Genomic DNA, 17,433 nt, shown 5'->3' with positions numbered 1-17,433 from the left:
TTGACCACCTACAGTGAGTCTTTCTATTTTCAAGTCTGTTGATGTGGTAAGTGAGTGGACTCTGCTCTGCTAGTCCCTTGGGATCACAGGACCCACTCAGCCTCTGCCTGGAGGAATGCTGGCATCTGAGTGAATAGTCAGCTGCTGTAGGGAAGCCATTCAACTAGTGATTTGGTGTAGTAATTTTTTGTTTTTATGGTATATAGGTTGAGGTTAGGGGACAGCTTGTGAAGTCAGTTTTCTCCTTCCACCATGTTGGTCCCAGGGATTGGACTCAGATTGCCAGGTCTGGTGGCCATTGTACCAGTCTGAGTGGTGTGGTTTCTAAGGTAAAAATAAAAGCAGATAGTTTTTTTAGGAGAGTGAACAGCATGCAAAAAATTTTAAGGAAGAATGGATATTTCTCTTCCCCTGGACTCCCAGGGACTCAAGTTTCTTTCCTGTGCCTAGGAGATGAGATAGTGGGAACCTATGAAGAGTGTGGCCAGAGCATTTCGGATATATATCAGGGATAGTGTGTTTGTCAGGCATGTGTGAGGCTCTGCACCCATCTGCCCAGACCACACATGCAAACAAGCAGCCAGAGCACACCAAGCTATTGAATCAAACAGAGAGCAGCTGTGGCTATTTGTTTAGAGGGAAACAATCATTGCACAATTTCTTGTCACTGGCTTGGAGATCTTGTGCACACAAAGGCAAAGAAACCTAACCAACATCTTCAAACTCTTGGGACTGTAGGATGGACTAAAGTCTTAGGACTTAGGTCAGAGCCATTTCACACCACTTCCAGAAGTTGTAAAGTCACCCCAACACTGAGCCACAGTCTGGGACCTAGGATCAACTCAGCAACAGACAGCTTTCTTTTATGGCAGTTTCTGTGTGAAAACTTCATTTAAAATTTAGGTTGACTCATTGACATTGATCTTCAAACAAGTAGCCATTATTTACATCTGGATGAAGCCAGGAGGCACAGTATAGCATCTCTCCCCTCTGAGATACCACACAGTAGGCTGGAGCTACCTGAACTCAGGTTCAGGTAGGATTATTTTAAACCATAAGGTCACCAAGTTAGTTTCAGTTGCTTGTGCTCTCTCTCTCTCTGTCTTATTGTCCTTTCACCTAAGTTAAATTTTAAGTTAAAAGTTAACTAACACCCATGTCAGAGGGCTCACAATGGCCTGTAACTCCAAGGTCAGGGTATTTGATGCCTGTGGTTTCCATGTGTGTGTGGTGTGTGTTTTCATATACTCACACTTGTGTGGATAGGAAGTTAGAGGATAATTTTCAGGAGTCTATTTTTTTCTTTACCATGTGCATTCCGGGGATTAATGAAGGTCTTCAGGCTTGAAGGCAAGCACCTTTACCTACTTAGGCATCTCACCAGTCCAGTTTCCTTTCTCTAGAAGCTTATTTCTATTCATGGGTAACTTGAAAGGCAAAACTTATCTCCTGATAGCTGCTGATATTTTCACCTAACCCATCCTATATTTTTTCTCCTAAATTCTAATGAAATTGTACTTGTGCTTTAAAAAAATATTAAAATTAGTTAGCAATATAATTTCTCCAAATTTGAATGGGTAGAAGTTGCTTTCTTACTGTACTTCTTTTCCCAGAGCTGTTTGTACCTTTGCTTATAGCACAATAAAAAAAATCACTTGGTGTATTCATTGCCTTATTTATTTGTGCTTGACATGTAGTAGATGCTTAATGATAATGTTAGTTTATAACTTTGACAAAAAAATAAATTAAAATTACATCTGAGGATGTAGCTCAGTTGCTAGCGTGTTTGCCTAGAATGCACAAAGTGTTAGGTTCAATCCCTAGCACCACCATAAACTGAGCATGGTGACATGTACCTGTAATTCGACCACTTGGGAGGTAAGGCAGAAGGATCAGGAGTTCAGGTGATCCTTGCCTATATAGTGAGTTGGAGGCCAGCCTGGGCTATTTGAGACCCTGTCTCAAAGTCTCAAAAACACAAAAACAGTTTTCCTATAACATATAATCATGGACTGCTTGCTGAGATGTTTAGAATCTTATTCTTATGGCAAGTTTTAGTTTCACTGATATTCATTGTGATACAAGTTAGCCAGTACAAAGTTTGAAGAAATAATGTAGTCAGTTCAAAGGCAGGAGTGTTTTTAGTCTCTAGGACTGAATAATGCTTATTCTTTTGACGGAGGCAAGCTATTATAATTGATTCTTCCTTCTCTTGCCCACTTTTCCACCTACCTTCTCAGTAGTCAAGAATTCTATTTTAACATTACATATGTACTTTGAGCTCTTTGCTAGAACAGGAACTTAATGTAATAAATCCAGTAGACTCAGCAGTCTTCGCCCCAGGAATGTCCTTTCAATTGTTGCATAGAAGGAGGATTAATGGTGTGAATTGTAGATGTTGGAGTTTCCGTCTGTGAACCCACTATAGACCTGATTATTTTGTCATTCGGCACATATTGAGCACTTACCATCTATGGGCCATATGTGAAGTGTCCCTGGGGGACTTAAAGACATAAAAGACAATTTCCAGTATATGAGATCTTGGTAAATTGTTGAGGAAATTAAATATAACAATAAAAGTAGTTTGATGTTAACAAGCAATATACCAGCAAAAGCAGAGTGATATGGTACACAGATCAAGGACTTGAACTTCTTAAAATTCATAATTATGTTCCAGGAGTTACATGCAGTCTTGTGTCACTTTTCGGCCTTTTTCCTTCTTCCCGAAATGAAAGTTGACGCTACAATGCTTTGTCCCAGCATTGCGAGTGTTGAGCTTGCTGGTGTGAACTACTACACTCAGCTAATTTTCATTATTTGAACTTGGCTTTCAAATTCTGCATGCATACAATTTCTCTCTTTCCCTGTCTTTGTCTCTGATGCATCTGTATTTTCATTTTGATATGTGTCTGTGGGCGTGGGTGCAGAGGTTGACATCTAATGTCTTTTTCAATCATTTTCCACCGTACTTCTTTTGTATGTGTAGTTGTGTGAATGTGTGCAGATGTCTGTGTGAATGTGTACATCCAGAAGCCTGCATAGCTATGAAGGTCCAACATCCATGTTGGAGCTAATTCCTTGGTCACTTTCCATCTTTATTTTTTTTACTTTTTCTTCCCCTTCATTTTTTGAGATAAGGTTTCTCACTGAAGCTAGAATGGCCAGCCAGTGAGTTTCAGGAATCTGCCTGGCTCCTTACCCTACTTCCCAGTAATGTGTTTATTGAATCACTTTGTTTTGTTTTGTTTTTTTGTTACATGGTTTCCAGGGATCTACATTCAAGTCCTTGTGGTTTTGTGGCAGACACTTGATCACTGAGCAGTCTCCTTAGCTTCTATATGTAATTGAAAAAATACTTTGTGGACTCTCCTTTTCCACCACTTTTTGTTCACCCATTCAACCTCCTAACACTAGATAGGAGAGAAAAAAATGAGAGAGGGGAAAGGGAGCAATGTTATTGTTAGATTACTTCCTGATTAGGGGTATTGAGCTCTTTGGGGCAAGTTTGATCTTTGACATCAGAATATCTAATTTCTTCTTTTTGGTTTTTCTTTGCATATGACTACTTAACAGACGGCAACCAACAACCAACTACCTCCAATTGGGGCTCTACCATTTATATTCTTTCTGAAAAGTCCTCAGAGTTCCAAACATCACTCGGTCGCAGAAACTATCTGCAGCTGGCAAAATCATGCCTCTGCTAGAGCATGAGGCAATTCATAGTCAGCTGCTGCGAAGCAGTCCCACATCCCCACACCTGAGTTAAAATAACATATTCTTACAATATTTCTGTGTGGTTTCGTTTTGAGACAGGTTTCTCTGTGTAGCCTTGGCTGTCCTGGACTCACTTTGTAGACCAGGCTGGCCTTGAACTCACAGAGATCTGCCTGCCTCTGCCTCTGTGAGTACTGGGCTTACAGGTGTTCACCACCACACCCAGCTTATTTCAGTGTTTTTAAAGAAAACAGAACACCAGAATTCTCACTACACTTGTACCTTACTGTTCCGAGGCAGTTTCCCAGTGAACCTGGAGCTCATTGATCCAGCTAGGCTGGATGGCAGACAAGATCTAGGTTCTGTTTGTCTCTGTCTTTCCAGAAATGGGACTACAGATGTGACCAGTTTTGTTTTGTGTTTTTGAAGCACAGTCCCAATGTGTAGCTTTGGATGGCTTGGAGTGTAGATCAGGCTGTCCTTGAACTCACAGAAATATACATTCCTCTGCCTCCTGACTGCTGTGTTTAAAGTCATGCACCACTATTCTTGGCTTTTTTTTTTTTTTTTTTTTTAAGATTTATTTGTTGGCACTAGTTTTTCAAATGCTACTTTATTTGGGTTCCTTAAAGCTTATACTTCTCTTCAGACCCCCCAACCCCAGGTAGGGGAAAAAGAAGGTTGTAAGGGAAAGGGGACGAAGCCTTCTTCCTGCTGGGCAGGGTCGTAGGATTCCTTTGGGGGCAATACCAATGTCTGTCGTCAGGAAATCCAGAAGCCCAGGGAACCAGGAAACCAGCAAGCTAGCAAGAGCAGCAAGCAGTCTTCCTCCATCTCCTCCAAGTGGCCACCCTTTTTTTCCTTTGGGCTATCATATTTATACCCCTCAAAGTCCTCAGAATTCAACTAATTCCAGCTGGCAAAGACCATGCTGCATGTGAGACAATTATCAGGTGTGGACAAACTAAAGTCCTTCACTTGGGATTATAACAAAAACATGTTTACATATCATAAACCAAAATTGTCCGCATTTATTTTTATTTTATGTGTTTGGGTATTTTGCTTGCATGTATGACTGTGTACCTCTAGTGTACCTGGTGCCCACAGAGGCCAGAAGAGGGTTTTCAATTCTCTGGAACTAGAGTTGTTATGAACCACCTGTGGGTACTGGGAATTGAACTCATGTCTTCTGGAAGAGCATCCAGTGCTCTTAACTACTGCCATGAGTGCTGAGGATCTGAACTCAGTCTTCATGCTTGTAAATACTTCAAGAACTGGTCAACATTCTTGGCCTCATTCATTCTCTTTAAAAATTAAAAAAAAAAAATCTGTATTTGTGTGTTACGGATGTGTAGCCTGCAAGGATTAACTGACTACTAGCAGGAGTTTTTGCCTCCTATCATGTAGGTCCAGTCATCCAATATGTCCTCAGGCTTGGTAGCAAGCACCTTTACCAGCTGAGCTTTTTTATTCTCTTTTTGAGATAGTGTTATCACTTACATTACTTCAAAGTCTTGATCCTTCTGTGTTAGCCGCCTGAGTGCTGAGTTCAGCAGGTGTACAAAGGTATCTCGCTCTTCATTTTCTCTGCTATTCCTTTTTATCTTTTGAGACAGGTATGTAGATCTGGATGGCTTGGCCTTCAACTTAGATATATAGACAGGTTGGCCATTGATTCACAGAGCTCTCCCTGTTTCTGCTTCCCAAATGTAGATTATAGGAACTTGCCACCTGACTTGTCCATCTCTGTTTACTTTTTGTTTGACTTTTTGAGATAGGGTTTCTCTACATAGCCCTGGCTGTCCTGGAACTCACTGTGTAGACCAGGCCAGTCTCAAACTCACAGAGATCCGCCTGCCTCTGCCTCTCCACTGCTGGGATTAAAGGCTTGAGTCACTATGCCTGACATTGTTTTTTTGAGGTAGTATGTTGATGATCCTCTTTCTTCCCATGTGCTGGCTTATAGATGTGAGTCTGCCTGGCTAAAGTTACATTCATTTTCCTGTTTTATTTTTGTGAGACAGGGTCTCATGTAGCCCATTCTTGCTTACATGTTCTATATAAGCAAAAACATCCTTATGGCGAAGGATGACCATGAATTTTCATTTCTTCTGTTTCACAAGTGCTGGGACTTGGTGGATTTTCAAAGTTGTGACAAACTAGCTTCACACACAAACTAACTCTCTATATCTCATAGATTGATTTCAAATCATTTCCTCTTATACATCTTTGTCTTATCCATATTATATGTGTTAGATTTTCAGGCTAGCATACCAAGAGTTGTTGTTAAATATTTTGAATAGATATTTTGTGCGATGTAGGTCCCACTGTTTCTGCCAGCACAAATGCATGTATAGACAGTGCACACATGGCTATGTTCCAGCTGTTTATGAAGTTCCAGCTGTTTATGCTCCCTGAAATTGGAATATATATTTATAAAACTTTTACATGTAAGATAGTGTTAGTATTTTGAAGGGCTATGGATATTACTCAGAAGTCTAACATAGACAAAGAAAGCCCTTGGTTCATCCCCAGCACTAAAAAAGAAAAAAATTTTTTTTCCTAACTACTAAAAATATAGTTTGGAAATATAGCTCAGTGCTTACTAGGATGCATAAGGCTGTGGATCCAATAGCGATTACCACCAAAATATAAAAATCCACAAAAAAAGGGAAGATATGAGACCCAGAGGATTGGTTCATGACTGTAATCCAGCATATGGAACATGAAAGCAGGGAGACTGCTCTACATCACAGGCCAGCCTGGCCCATAGTATGTGTTCTATGCCACCACCATGGCTGCAGATTAAGACCCTGCCTCAAGGCAAAAACCAAAAGTGCATATATGTGTGTTAGTTTGTGGGCTTTATGAAAGTATGCAGGACATGGTGTGTGGAGTTGTAGTTTACTATTCTTTACACGGCCACACTTGTACAGCTCTGCCCCTGCTACTTCTTTCTGTAGAATGGCTGTACCATTGTCATGGCATTCATGGAAGGCAGTTTGTTTCATAGCTTTTCAAATGATGGGATACATTGTATGTGTGTGCGCATCTGTGTAAGATCTGTGTAAGATCTGTGTAAGATCTGTGTTTGTGTAGATGTGTGCATGTGCATTTGGAAGCCAGGTTAAGTTAATGTTAAGCTTCTTCCTGGGTTACTCTCCTCATTATTTTTGAGAAAGGGTGTCTCTCAATCTAGAAGCTCACAGATTAGGGTAGGCTTGCTGGCTATGAGCTCTAGGGACCCACCCATGTTTGCCTTGCCTGCTCTAGGATTACAGATACGGGATTCAAACTCAGTTGTTCATGATTGCACTTTACTCTGGTTGAATCTGAAGCTCACTGATTCAGCCTGCAAGCTTCAGGGATGTTCCTATTTCTGCTTCCCCAGTGCTGGGATTACAGGCATTGAACATCTTACCTGGCTTTTTTTAAATGGGTGCTAAGAATCAAATTCAGGTCCTTCTGTTCTTGTGACAAGTACTTTACTGAGCCATTTTCCTAGCTCCCACAGTTTTGCTATCCCATTACACTAATTTCCATTCTCCAATAAATGTTTGTCAATATAACAGACTGGTATAGATAAAGGCATTTATCTATTTAAAAATACTAATTTTTCTTTTACAGTGTATGTGTGCGCGCGTGTGTGTGTGCGCGTGTGTGCATGGCAAGCCTCCTACTTCAGCCTTAACAGTGCTGGAATTACAGCCCAGCTTGGATTATATTTATTTTTGAGACAGTGTCTTAATATGTGGCCTTGTTTCATCTCAAACTCACAGAGATCTGCCTGTGTCTCACTGTTGAGTGCCGGTATTAAACCAACCTACCTACCTACCTTCCTTTCTTCCTTGTCATCAGTTTTTAATATCAAGCTGAGTATGTTGGATCACAACTATCATTCTAGCTCCCTGGAGGCTGAGGCAAGTCAAGATGGTTGTGAACTTGAGGCCAGAGCTTGGGCTACATAGCAAGATGCTATCTCAAAACAAAACAAAAGGATTAGTGAGGTAAAAAATAAGACGGGCTAAGAACAGTGCAGTGCTTTACTATTGTAGTAAGTAGCTGTCCCTAGTAGCTGCAGAGAAATCTGCATTTTTCTGACCCATCTTATTTAAATGCCTTTAATGAGAGTTCACAGCTCATGACCATATCTTGGAAGTATAGCATTTTATAGTATGAAATCTTGATTTCAGAAACAAAATTTTGAGAAGTTTGAAGTGATTCTGAGTCAGGATAAAAAGGCAAGGGAAATCTTGGAGGCATGAGAAGTGGGAAGAAATCCCATTCCCTGGAATCTGGTTGAAGCCTTTGCCAGCAGCAGAGCAAGAATTCCAGCACAAATAACAACTGCTGTATTCCCAGCCACAAGCCTGCAGTTTTCCAGGACTCTCACAAGTCCACTTGTAAGGAAAGGAGGTGCTCTAGACTATTGTAACACTGGTGACTCCTTGGATGAGTCTGAGTATGTCTGAGTTTATGTCTACCATGTTGTTACAGGCCAGAGGAGGGCACTGGGTCCCTGGAATTGGATTTAATACCATAAAAAAATATTTATATTAAAATATCTTTAGTGGGGGAGAAGATGAGTATAATCAAAATTATGGAATCTTGAAAGAATTAGTAAAACATCACTAAAATATCTTAAAAAAAAACTCTACCTCTGCTTTATTATACTGGCTAGTCTTGAAATTCTTTTAAACTGGTGGCACACACCTTTAATTCCAGCACTCTGGGAGGCAGAGGCAGAGATTGCTGTGAGTTCGAGGCCAGCCTGGTCTACAAAGTGAGTTCAGGACAGCCAGGGCTACACAGAGAAACCCTGTCTTTAAAGCTCAAGCAGTAAGTAAAGCAGTAAGTAAATCCCTTTAGGTGTCAAAGGCATGAATAATTTGGTTTAGTCTGAGCCAAGGCCCTTAAAAAGTCTAGGGAAACTCCTCAGGGTGCTAAAGGAGGCAGGGTGGAGTTGTGTCACCTAAACACGGACAGTTCTAGAGGGCTTTAGGATTAAGGAGTGGAAATGGGACCTTGTAACTGTAAAATGGAGGTTTGTATTAACAGGAATTTGGTTCCCAATTAAATTTACTGAGCTTGGAAGGAGTGCTAGATGACAGATGTGCCTTCTTTCTCCCAGCTAGGCTTTAGCAAGAGTATGCATCTGTCAGTTAGGCTTTTCCAAGCTATTAACTGTATTTCTATTTTGAAAATAAAAGCTTTTCAACACTGCAGGTTATTTTTTTTCAGTTCCTTTTAAACTGTCTTTTTAAATAGTGCATTCCTATAACCAGCAATATGTATTACCACTAAGAATTTAAGGTAATTAGGTTTTTGTGCCGTTGGAGATATATTTGAAAAGAGCAAAGTTTTTCAGATTGTATTTATGTAGAAGCATATTAAATTTCCTCATGTTCTCATTATTAATAATTCCTCCTCCTCTTCTACTGAGTATAATGCTTATACTGAAGATTTGGATAGAGACAGACCTTTCCTGTCAGCCTTCCCCCCACTTCCCCTTAGGACAGGGTCCTGGCTATCCTACAACTCTTTATGTAGACCAGGCTGACCACAAATTCAGAGATCCACCTGTCTCTGCCTCCCAAGATTAAAGGTATGGGTCACTACACTTGGCTTTTTATTTTTTCTTTAAGGAAGTTGTGAATAATTACAAAAATGTCATTTGTTTAAATGTCTGTCAAATGAATTTTGTGGTGCTTGAGATTGAATCCAGGGCTTCTTGTGTATTAGACACGTACTCTTACCAACGGGTTACATCCTCAGCCCTGGTTTTGTTTCTGATGAACCTGCTCCTGTAACCCCTCTTGCATATCCCTGTAACTAACCCCAATAAAACTCATTGGTTCAACAAATTGGACTTTGGTAGTGTCTGTACTTTAGTTGTCATGGGCTCTCTGTCTAGGGTGAGTAGATGTGTGTTGTGTCTCCCCATGAAAAAAAGTTTTGTCATACATAGCAGGTGCCTTTTTTAAAACAAAAACAAAAGCTTAAGATCACAGGAGATCTTGCCCCAAAACTTCAGCTATTTAGCTTAGTGGTGTTTTACCTAATAAGCTGAGAAAAGATAAGCTGGTTTTTTGTTTTCATTCTCATACCTAGAAAAATAACCGGAAAAATTTAATTTTACCTTCTTTATGTATGAATGTTACTGTTGAAGTGCTGTTAAATTGGGCATTATGGCTCATGCCTATGATCCATGCTGGATCTGGAGGCTGAGCAGGATTGCCATGAGTTCCAGCCAGCTACAGTGTGAAAAAAAAACAACATAAATAAAACATCACAAAACAAGTATTGTTGAGAGGTTAGTCTTAGAAAACAGTGTTGTTGTTGTTGTTTTGTTTTCTATAGGCCCATAATAGTTTTAGGACCTATGATACTGATTTAGTTTCTCTTAAAGGTAGAAAAAAAAAATTAAGACATTTCCCTAAAATTTTGGGTGAAAAAAAATTCCCGAGACAGGGTTTTACTGTATAATCCTAGCTATCCTGGAACTCACTCTGTAGACCAGGCTGGCCTCAAACTCAGAGATCCCCCTGTCTCTGCCTCCTGAGTGCTAGGATTAAAGGTGTGGGCTACCACCGCCTGGCTGAAAGAAAAAAAAAATTAAATATATTCAGAGTGTGTTTATTGGGATGGCTCCCACTCATGTTGAATCAGGTGCCTTCAATGCTGCTTCCTCTTGAAAGAACATCCTTCTGTCAGCCTTGCTTTTCTGCCAGCAGGCCGACAGAGAACAGTGGAGCAGCCAACACACAATACTACTGTTTGTGCATGGCTAAAGACTGTGGTGATTTATGTCATCCTGGGCATTTCACATCCATAAAGTAGGAATTGGGGCTCTGCACCAGGTGCTTTTTCTTGTGTTTCCTCTTCTCCTCTTCTGGAGAGGGATGAAGGAGATCCTTTGTAAGAGGCATGTTCTCCTAGGGAGGTTGCCACCACCGGAAAGGCAAGAAGATATCTTAATATATAACTCTTGTAACAATGCAGCTATAATCATATAATTTTAATTGGTCTGTTGTTGAAAAAGAACCCTGTTGTGTAGCTGCTGTGTGACAAAACTTCTCTTGAGGGGGTGCAGCACACACGTCTAGACTCCTAGACAGGGGCCCACGACAGACCTAAGCACAGGTACCGCCAAAGCTCAGTTTGATGACCACTGCCGTTTACTGGGGTTATTTATAGAAATAGGGGTGAGGGGTTACTTACAGGAGCAGAAATGATTCAGACATCTGCATCACGAAAGCCTGCCGCAGCATGGATGACGGCTCACAGAGCTGTGAACGTGGAGCACACTGTTAAAGAGTGTGTCTTTTCCAAGTGCCTCAGTTGGTCTAAACCTCTTCAGGCAGCTCATCTGGTTTCTCCTTCTTCCAGGCAGCTGGTCTGGCCTAGAGTCTCATTTACTGCTCAGCTACCCTGCATCTCAGCTGGACTCTTCCACTTTTATTGCTTATGCTGGCAGGGCAGTACCTTGTGAATCTGGTCAGTTTCAGGGACTTCCTGAAGCTGCAGTGAGTTTTCTACTTAAGGGGGTTCTTTTTTTGTTTGTTTGCTCCTAAATTTTATTTATGAATTAAGACAAAACATTCTAGACCAATGTGTCTTAATCCTCATCGTCCTCCTCTTGGTTAATCTGGAAGTAATGCAGTTCATACCTCTCTTTGCTGTTGGTAACATGCAGCCAGTCTTGAAGATTGTTCCTCAAGTATTTTTTGATGAGATATTTCAAATACCTGTTAGAGAAAAACACCTCAGAGGTGACAGTGATCTTGCTCTTGCTCCGTTAGATGGTCACAACCCCTCCACCAAGATTCCCAGCTTTCCCATTCACCTTGATTCTCTCCTAGAGGAACTGCTCATGATTGGCAGCATCCATGATTTTGTTTTCTACAGAATGGGTGCAGTCAAGGGTGAACCTCAAAACCTGCCTCTTCCCCCTCCCCCTTTGCCATAAGCTTTTTCACGGGCACAATGGCGGCAGAGGAGGCAGAAAGGGAGCTTAAGGTTCTTGAAGGATAAAATGTGTCAATTCTCAGAGAAAACTGTTATACAACAGTAGGCCAGGCTGGCTTTGTAGTCTAGATAACCTTGAATTTGTGGCTTGTCTTGCCTTGGCCTCCCAAGTGCTAGGATTACAGGTATATCCAGCATGTGCTGCTATTTTTTTTTTCTCTCCACCACCTTTTTTTTGTTGTTTGTATACTTGTGCTACTTTTTGTGTATGAATGCTTTGTCCATACATGAGTACATGTATTACAAATGTGTATACCCTGGTACCCTCAAGGTCAGAAGGGGACAATGGCTCATGTTGTAGTAAATAAAAATGAGTGTTGGGCCTTCTAATGTTTATCATTATCCCTAAGATTATCATAGCTGTATTATCTAACCTGTTATCACAAATAATAAGACACAGACACCTGTTCAGTTTTATAATTGCCTTATTTACCTTGGGCCAGGCAGATATTCCTATCTATTCTAAATCACCTCACCATCCATCTCCCAGCCAATTTCCAATGCCATCCTTCGTAGCCATTCTATCTTCCATCCATAATCTTACAAATACTTGCTTTTATTCTTCATTATTTATTCTGGGCCTTTTCATGCCATTATTGGGGTCTTTTCTCTAAGCTCCACATGGTTTCTTCTCCAGGCTAACCCATCCCATTGGTGGCATCCTCCTTCCTCTCTCTTTCCATCCATCTCTTCCTGTGATCCCTAGTGAGACTTCCCCAAAGCCTGGGAACTTCAGCCATGCCTGTCCCATTCTGCCCTGCCCAGATATAGGCTGTTTAATTAGCCAATCAGGTATAATGACTTAGGCAGGTTTATACAGAGGGCCAGTAATTAGCATCAGACCAACCTCCAACAGGAACACCTGGAACTAAAGTTACAGGCAGTTGTGAACGGCCATTAAAATAGCCATGTATGCTATTTTTTTCTCAGAAGACCAAATGGTAGCCATTCGGGGAGCGTGCTTTGCGGCTGATCATAATTTCTGAATAACTGTCTGCAAAGACATTTTCAGTGGTATATAAATTTTCCATTTATATAAATGTATTTAAAAGATTATTCAGCCAGGTGGTGGTTGTGCCTGCCTTTAATCCCATCATTCGATAGGCATATCTGTAAATTCAAGTTCAGCCTGGTCTATAGTAGTTGTTCCAGGACAGCTAAGTCTACACAGAAAAAGCACATGTGGGAAAGGCACTTGATGCCAAGCTTTAAGATCTGAGTTTAACCCCTGGGACCCACGCAGTAGAGAATTGACACCCACAATTTTTTTCTGAGTTCTGCAAAGTCTCCATAGTACCTGTGCCCATACACATACACACAATTAAGAAATAAATGTAAATTTTTACAGTGTAGAAAGAATAACCTAAGGAAATCTGAATAAACGTTAGCTTTATAAAAATGGTTGTTTACTGTAAGGCATGTCCTCTTTAGTATCTAATCTTAAAATGCCCCTTTTAAAATGTTAATAGATGGTGCGTGTGTTTGTGTGCATGTGCATGTGCCACAATGCATGTGGAGGTGAGAAGGCAACTTGTGGTAGGTAGTTTATGTGGGTTCTCAGGGATTGAACTCAGGTCATCAGGGTTGATGGCAAAAACTATGTTGATTACCGTAATCTATTTTTTGGAGACAGTGGTGCTCTTCATGTAAAATAAGCATGGCTTTTTTATGTATTCGCATAATTTTTCAGTGTTTTTCTTCTGCCATAGGTTTTGGGTTTTTCCTTTAGTCCAGCCACGCAGAATACTTGTTATATTCCATCTAGTTCTCTATGGTAGTAGGAAGTTTCTTTAACAAACTTTCTTTAACAAGTTTCTTTTAAGTATGAACAATTAGGGAAGATCTGCTTGGGTAAAATGTGAGAAACATGGTCTTTGTGAGTGAAATAGGGGCAGTAGAAAGGATTTATTTATTTATTTTTTCCAAGACAGGTTTTTCTGTGAACTACTCTGTAGACCAGGCTGGTCTTAACTTCACTGATATCCACCTGCCTCTGCCTCAGAGTGCTGGGATTAAAGGTTGTGTCATCACACCTGGCTAGTTTTTAGATTTTAAATGCTGAAGGTTGAACTCAGGGTCTTGTGCATATACTTTTGCAAGTACTCTCCTCTGGTCTGTATCTCTTTTCTCCTTTCTTTCTTCTGGAGATAGGTAGTTTACACTCACCTTGAACTTACTTAATAGCTTTGTCTTGTTTGGGAACTTACAATTTTCCTAAGTGCTAGATTATAGGCATTTATCATCATTTCTGGCTACGGATGGCTCTGCTCCCCTCCCCCTTGGTTTTTTGAGACAAGGTCTATTTAGTTCTGGCTGTCAATATGTAGACCAGGCTGGCCTCAAACTGACAGAGATCCACTTGCCTTTGCTTCTGAGTGCAGGATTAAAGTATGTACCATCACAGCCAGCTAAGGATGAACTTTAAAGGAAAACAGAATACAACTGAGTACAATTTGAAGAACACTGCATTGAAAGTAGAACGCAACCATTTATGCAATTACTTGAAAAAGCAATTAAAAACAAAACAAAACCCAGTCACTTGGTCCCTGTGGACGTAGCACAATTCGTAGAGTGCTTGCTTAGCATGCATAAACCAAGTTTAGCTACAGCATCTATTTGCACTTGAAGGTGGAGCCAGGAGGATCAGAAGTTCAAAGTCACCCTTTGCTATATAAGTTTGAAGCCAGCAAGGGATACATGAAACCCTGTTTTAAGCAAAAATGGTTACTTGGTAAACCCAAACTAAATCGCTGAAATAGGTATGGCTGTATTATTAAGTGTAGATTAGCATATAAAAATACAAATTCTCAAAGGACTCTCAGACTCTAACTTCCAACATTTACATGTTAAGTAGACTCCACTCTGAACACACGTGGGTAGTGTACCTATTAGGTGTTCTAGTGGTGCATCTTGAAAATTTGTTTAATTAAAAAAATTAACCTGGAGGATCATTTCAAAAGAAGTTGAGAGAAAAGCAGCAGAGCGGGTAAGCTGTACATCTTGTCAGCTGGAAGGAGCTGGAGTTGTAAGAAAGTCATGCCATTTGAGTCAGTGTCAGCACTGGAGGTCTTGCAAGAAGCTTTAGAAAGAGTGGGGAGACATCTTTAGAGAAAACAATGAGAAAGCCCAGAATGTCAGGGCAACAAACTTAGGATTTCAGCAAAGAGAGAAGTTGTTTACAAAACCAGCTAGTCTTGTCACTGAAAATTCAGTAAACAGTTGGTGAAAATTGTTAAATTCTGGTATGTTTGCCTGGAATAGGGAAAGAGCACCAAAGATCATTTCTATTGCTCTTTTCCATGCAAGTTCTTCTCACAGATTTTTCAATTAGAAATGCTATTTGGGTTGTCTTTTTTGAGGTGCTACTGAGTCATTCATATTTTAGGGGCAGACATTTAAAAATTTTAACTTGTTCTTTTTTATGTGTATTGGTGTTTTGCCTGCATGTATGTCAGATCTTGGAGTTACAGACAGTTGTGAGCTACCATGTGGGTGCTGGGAACTGAACCCAGGTCCTCTAGGAAGAGCTTTCAGTGCTCTTAACCACTAAATCATCTCTCCAGTCCCTTAGGAGCAGACATTTTAATACTAAATAAACTCAAAGTTTAGTCTCAGAAAATAGGATTTTTGAGAAAGCATTACAACCCTTGAGAAGGCAACTTGGTTTAGTAGAAAAGGTTTCTGTAGTCTGAGAAGAGGAACATGTTAAAGAAACAGTTGTTTTTAGTTTTGCCTAAGATCTTCAATGCTATCCTCAAATCATGGGTTTCAGAATGATTTCAGAAGTCTAAGCTTTAGTTCTGGGTTTGATTAGAATAGGCATTTACTGCCTCTGTGTTGCATATCTCCTCAGAAAGAGCTAAGTAAAAAGAAGCAAGTCAGATCAATCTTGATAGTTATTACTGCCCTTCCTCTTGGCTCCAACCTTTCAATCTTGTTTTCCTTCAAAGTGTTTGTATTATCACCTAGAACAGAATAAGTTTTCCTATTATCTCCCAGTTCTTCTGAAGAGTGAAAAGTTTAGGAATACGGACTGCAGTTTTTCTACTCAATTATTTCTTTGTATCCCTTTTCACTTTAAACACTACTTACTCCTGGATTGGCAGCATTAAAGTCGTAAGTGGTAGAGAAAGAAAACTAAAATCTTTGATGTAGTTTGGTAACTGCTTGACATACTTGTTGGTTAATGTTTTCTTTACATCTTAAAACTTCAGTTTTTTGAAGAAACAACAACAGAAAATAAACAGGATCAAGGCACTACATTTCAGATAAAACTGAGGCAAATTTCTTAGCCACATGTATTTAGGACATCTTTTCATGTTGTTATCAGGCAGTTTATTGGCAGCTCTTCTAACTTCAGCGAGCCTTTGCTTTCATTTCCACAGTGTCTAGGTAGCCTCGGCTGCCCTGATGGAATGCAGGTTAGCCTTGAACTTGCAGCATTTCTTCAACCTCAGTGTTGGGAATACAGACATAATTTCCATTCTCTGCTCTCAGCAAGGCTTTCTCCCATTTCCTAGTGTTCTTGTTGGTGAATATTAGAAAATTGCATATTCTTCTTTCATGGTGTTTGCTTCAAGGTTTTCCTTGAATGCTCTGGAGCTTTCCAACCCCACAGCATTTTGTACAGGAGATCCTCAGATTCTCTTGATGGACCTGTAAAGCCAGGGGGTGTCTACGGAGCCTCGTGTGGGTGGGGTTGGGTACCGCAGGGGCGGGGCCGGTGAGGAGTCCCTGGGAATGGCTGAAAAGTCTCGTTGAGAAAGGCCCTTTGGGCAGTAATTATCAGAATTTTCACGAAGGCTTCGAGTACAAGGTTGAGGGAATTGGGTACCTCTCTCCTGCCTCGCCTTTCTTGATTCTGGAAGCTTCAGTAGTTCTTTCTGGCTTGCTAAGACGCGAAAAGGCTGTGGCTTCGGCTCCGGGGGCGGATCCCAAGGGTCTTGACGCTGCTCGGGGCCGTTTGGCCTCCGGGTGTTGGGGGAGGGGCAAAGAGGTGCTGCTCGCGCCTCCCTGTGCGCCTGCGCGGCGGGCTCCAGGCGGCTAGCAGCGCGTGCGCGGTGACGTGGACGTCCGGTGCGTGCGCAGGCTCTTCAGCTGAAGCGGACACACGGTGTGCGAACCCATCAGAATAACCCGCCCCTAGAGGGATATGAAGGACTCGGGGTAAGGCCGACCACGCCCCGCACGGTAACTCTCGGGCCTGGGTGGAGGGCGTCGCTCCAGTAGAGGCCCGACTGGAGTTTTTTGAGAGTTTAAACCACTTGTGTACTTGAACGGCTTGACTGGCGTTCCACAGAGAGCTTCGCACGCCTGGGCCTGGCTGGGCCTTGCGCAGTGCAGCCTTCAGTCCCTTGAGCGAGTTGCGCATGTCTTCTCGCGCGTCTTCCCGACCTCACTTCCGTGTCGCTCCGAGAACTAGCTAGGAACATCGACGCCGGAGACCGTGACCACGAGGCGGGCGGGGTGAGAAGTGCCCATTGGCACGCCTCTGCCCTCGCGTGCGTGGGGTGTTGAACAGCATGGCACCTTCCGCGTGACGAGTCCTAGCCTGGCTGTAGGTCGAAACCTGCGCTGACAGGGCAGGTTTTAGTTCAGCTCGCGGTGTTTCAACTCTCCGAGGGAAACAGCCAGCGTCTATTTCTCCAAGGAGCAGGGGTGCAGTGGTTTGACACCTATACTAAACTGGTC

The 17,433-nt window shown here is 41.5% G+C and overlaps 1 protein-coding gene and 2 pseudogenes across 10 annotated transcripts in view; 1 reads left to right on the top strand and 2 right to left on the bottom strand.

Annotated features, from left to right (window-relative positions):
• Mga (MAX dimerization protein MGA) overlaps positions 1 to 17,433 on the top strand; it is a 92,370-nt gene that overhangs the window by 8,261 nt on the left and 66,676 nt on the right. For 3 of the 10 annotated variants that reach the window (XM_060371623.1, XM_060371622.1, XM_060371621.1), the window contains exon 1: positions 16,843 to 16,932. The exons of 2 other annotated variants lie outside the window; for them this stretch is intronic. The gene's annotated coding sequence lies outside the window, so the exon portion shown is untranslated. Of the gene's footprint in view, positions 1 to 16,791; positions 16,933 to 17,433 lie in introns of those variants that run through there. 5 more of the 10 variants (XM_060371618.1, XM_060371625.1, XM_060371626.1 and 2 more) reach the window with 5 other exon arrangements.
• On the bottom strand, positions 10,390 to 10,643 carry LOC110554763 (small ribosomal subunit protein eS27-like; annotated as a pseudogene).
• Positions 11,333 to 17,113, bottom strand: LOC110554767 (large ribosomal subunit protein eL22-like; annotated as a pseudogene).

This window comes from Meriones unguiculatus, chromosome 18, assembly GCF_030254825.1.
Source record: "Meriones unguiculatus strain TT.TT164.6M chromosome 18, Bangor_MerUng_6.1, whole genome shotgun sequence".
Lineage (NCBI taxonomy): Eukaryota > Metazoa > Chordata > Mammalia > Rodentia > Muridae > Meriones > Meriones unguiculatus.
This window is presented reverse-complemented; position numbering and strand designations above follow the sequence as displayed.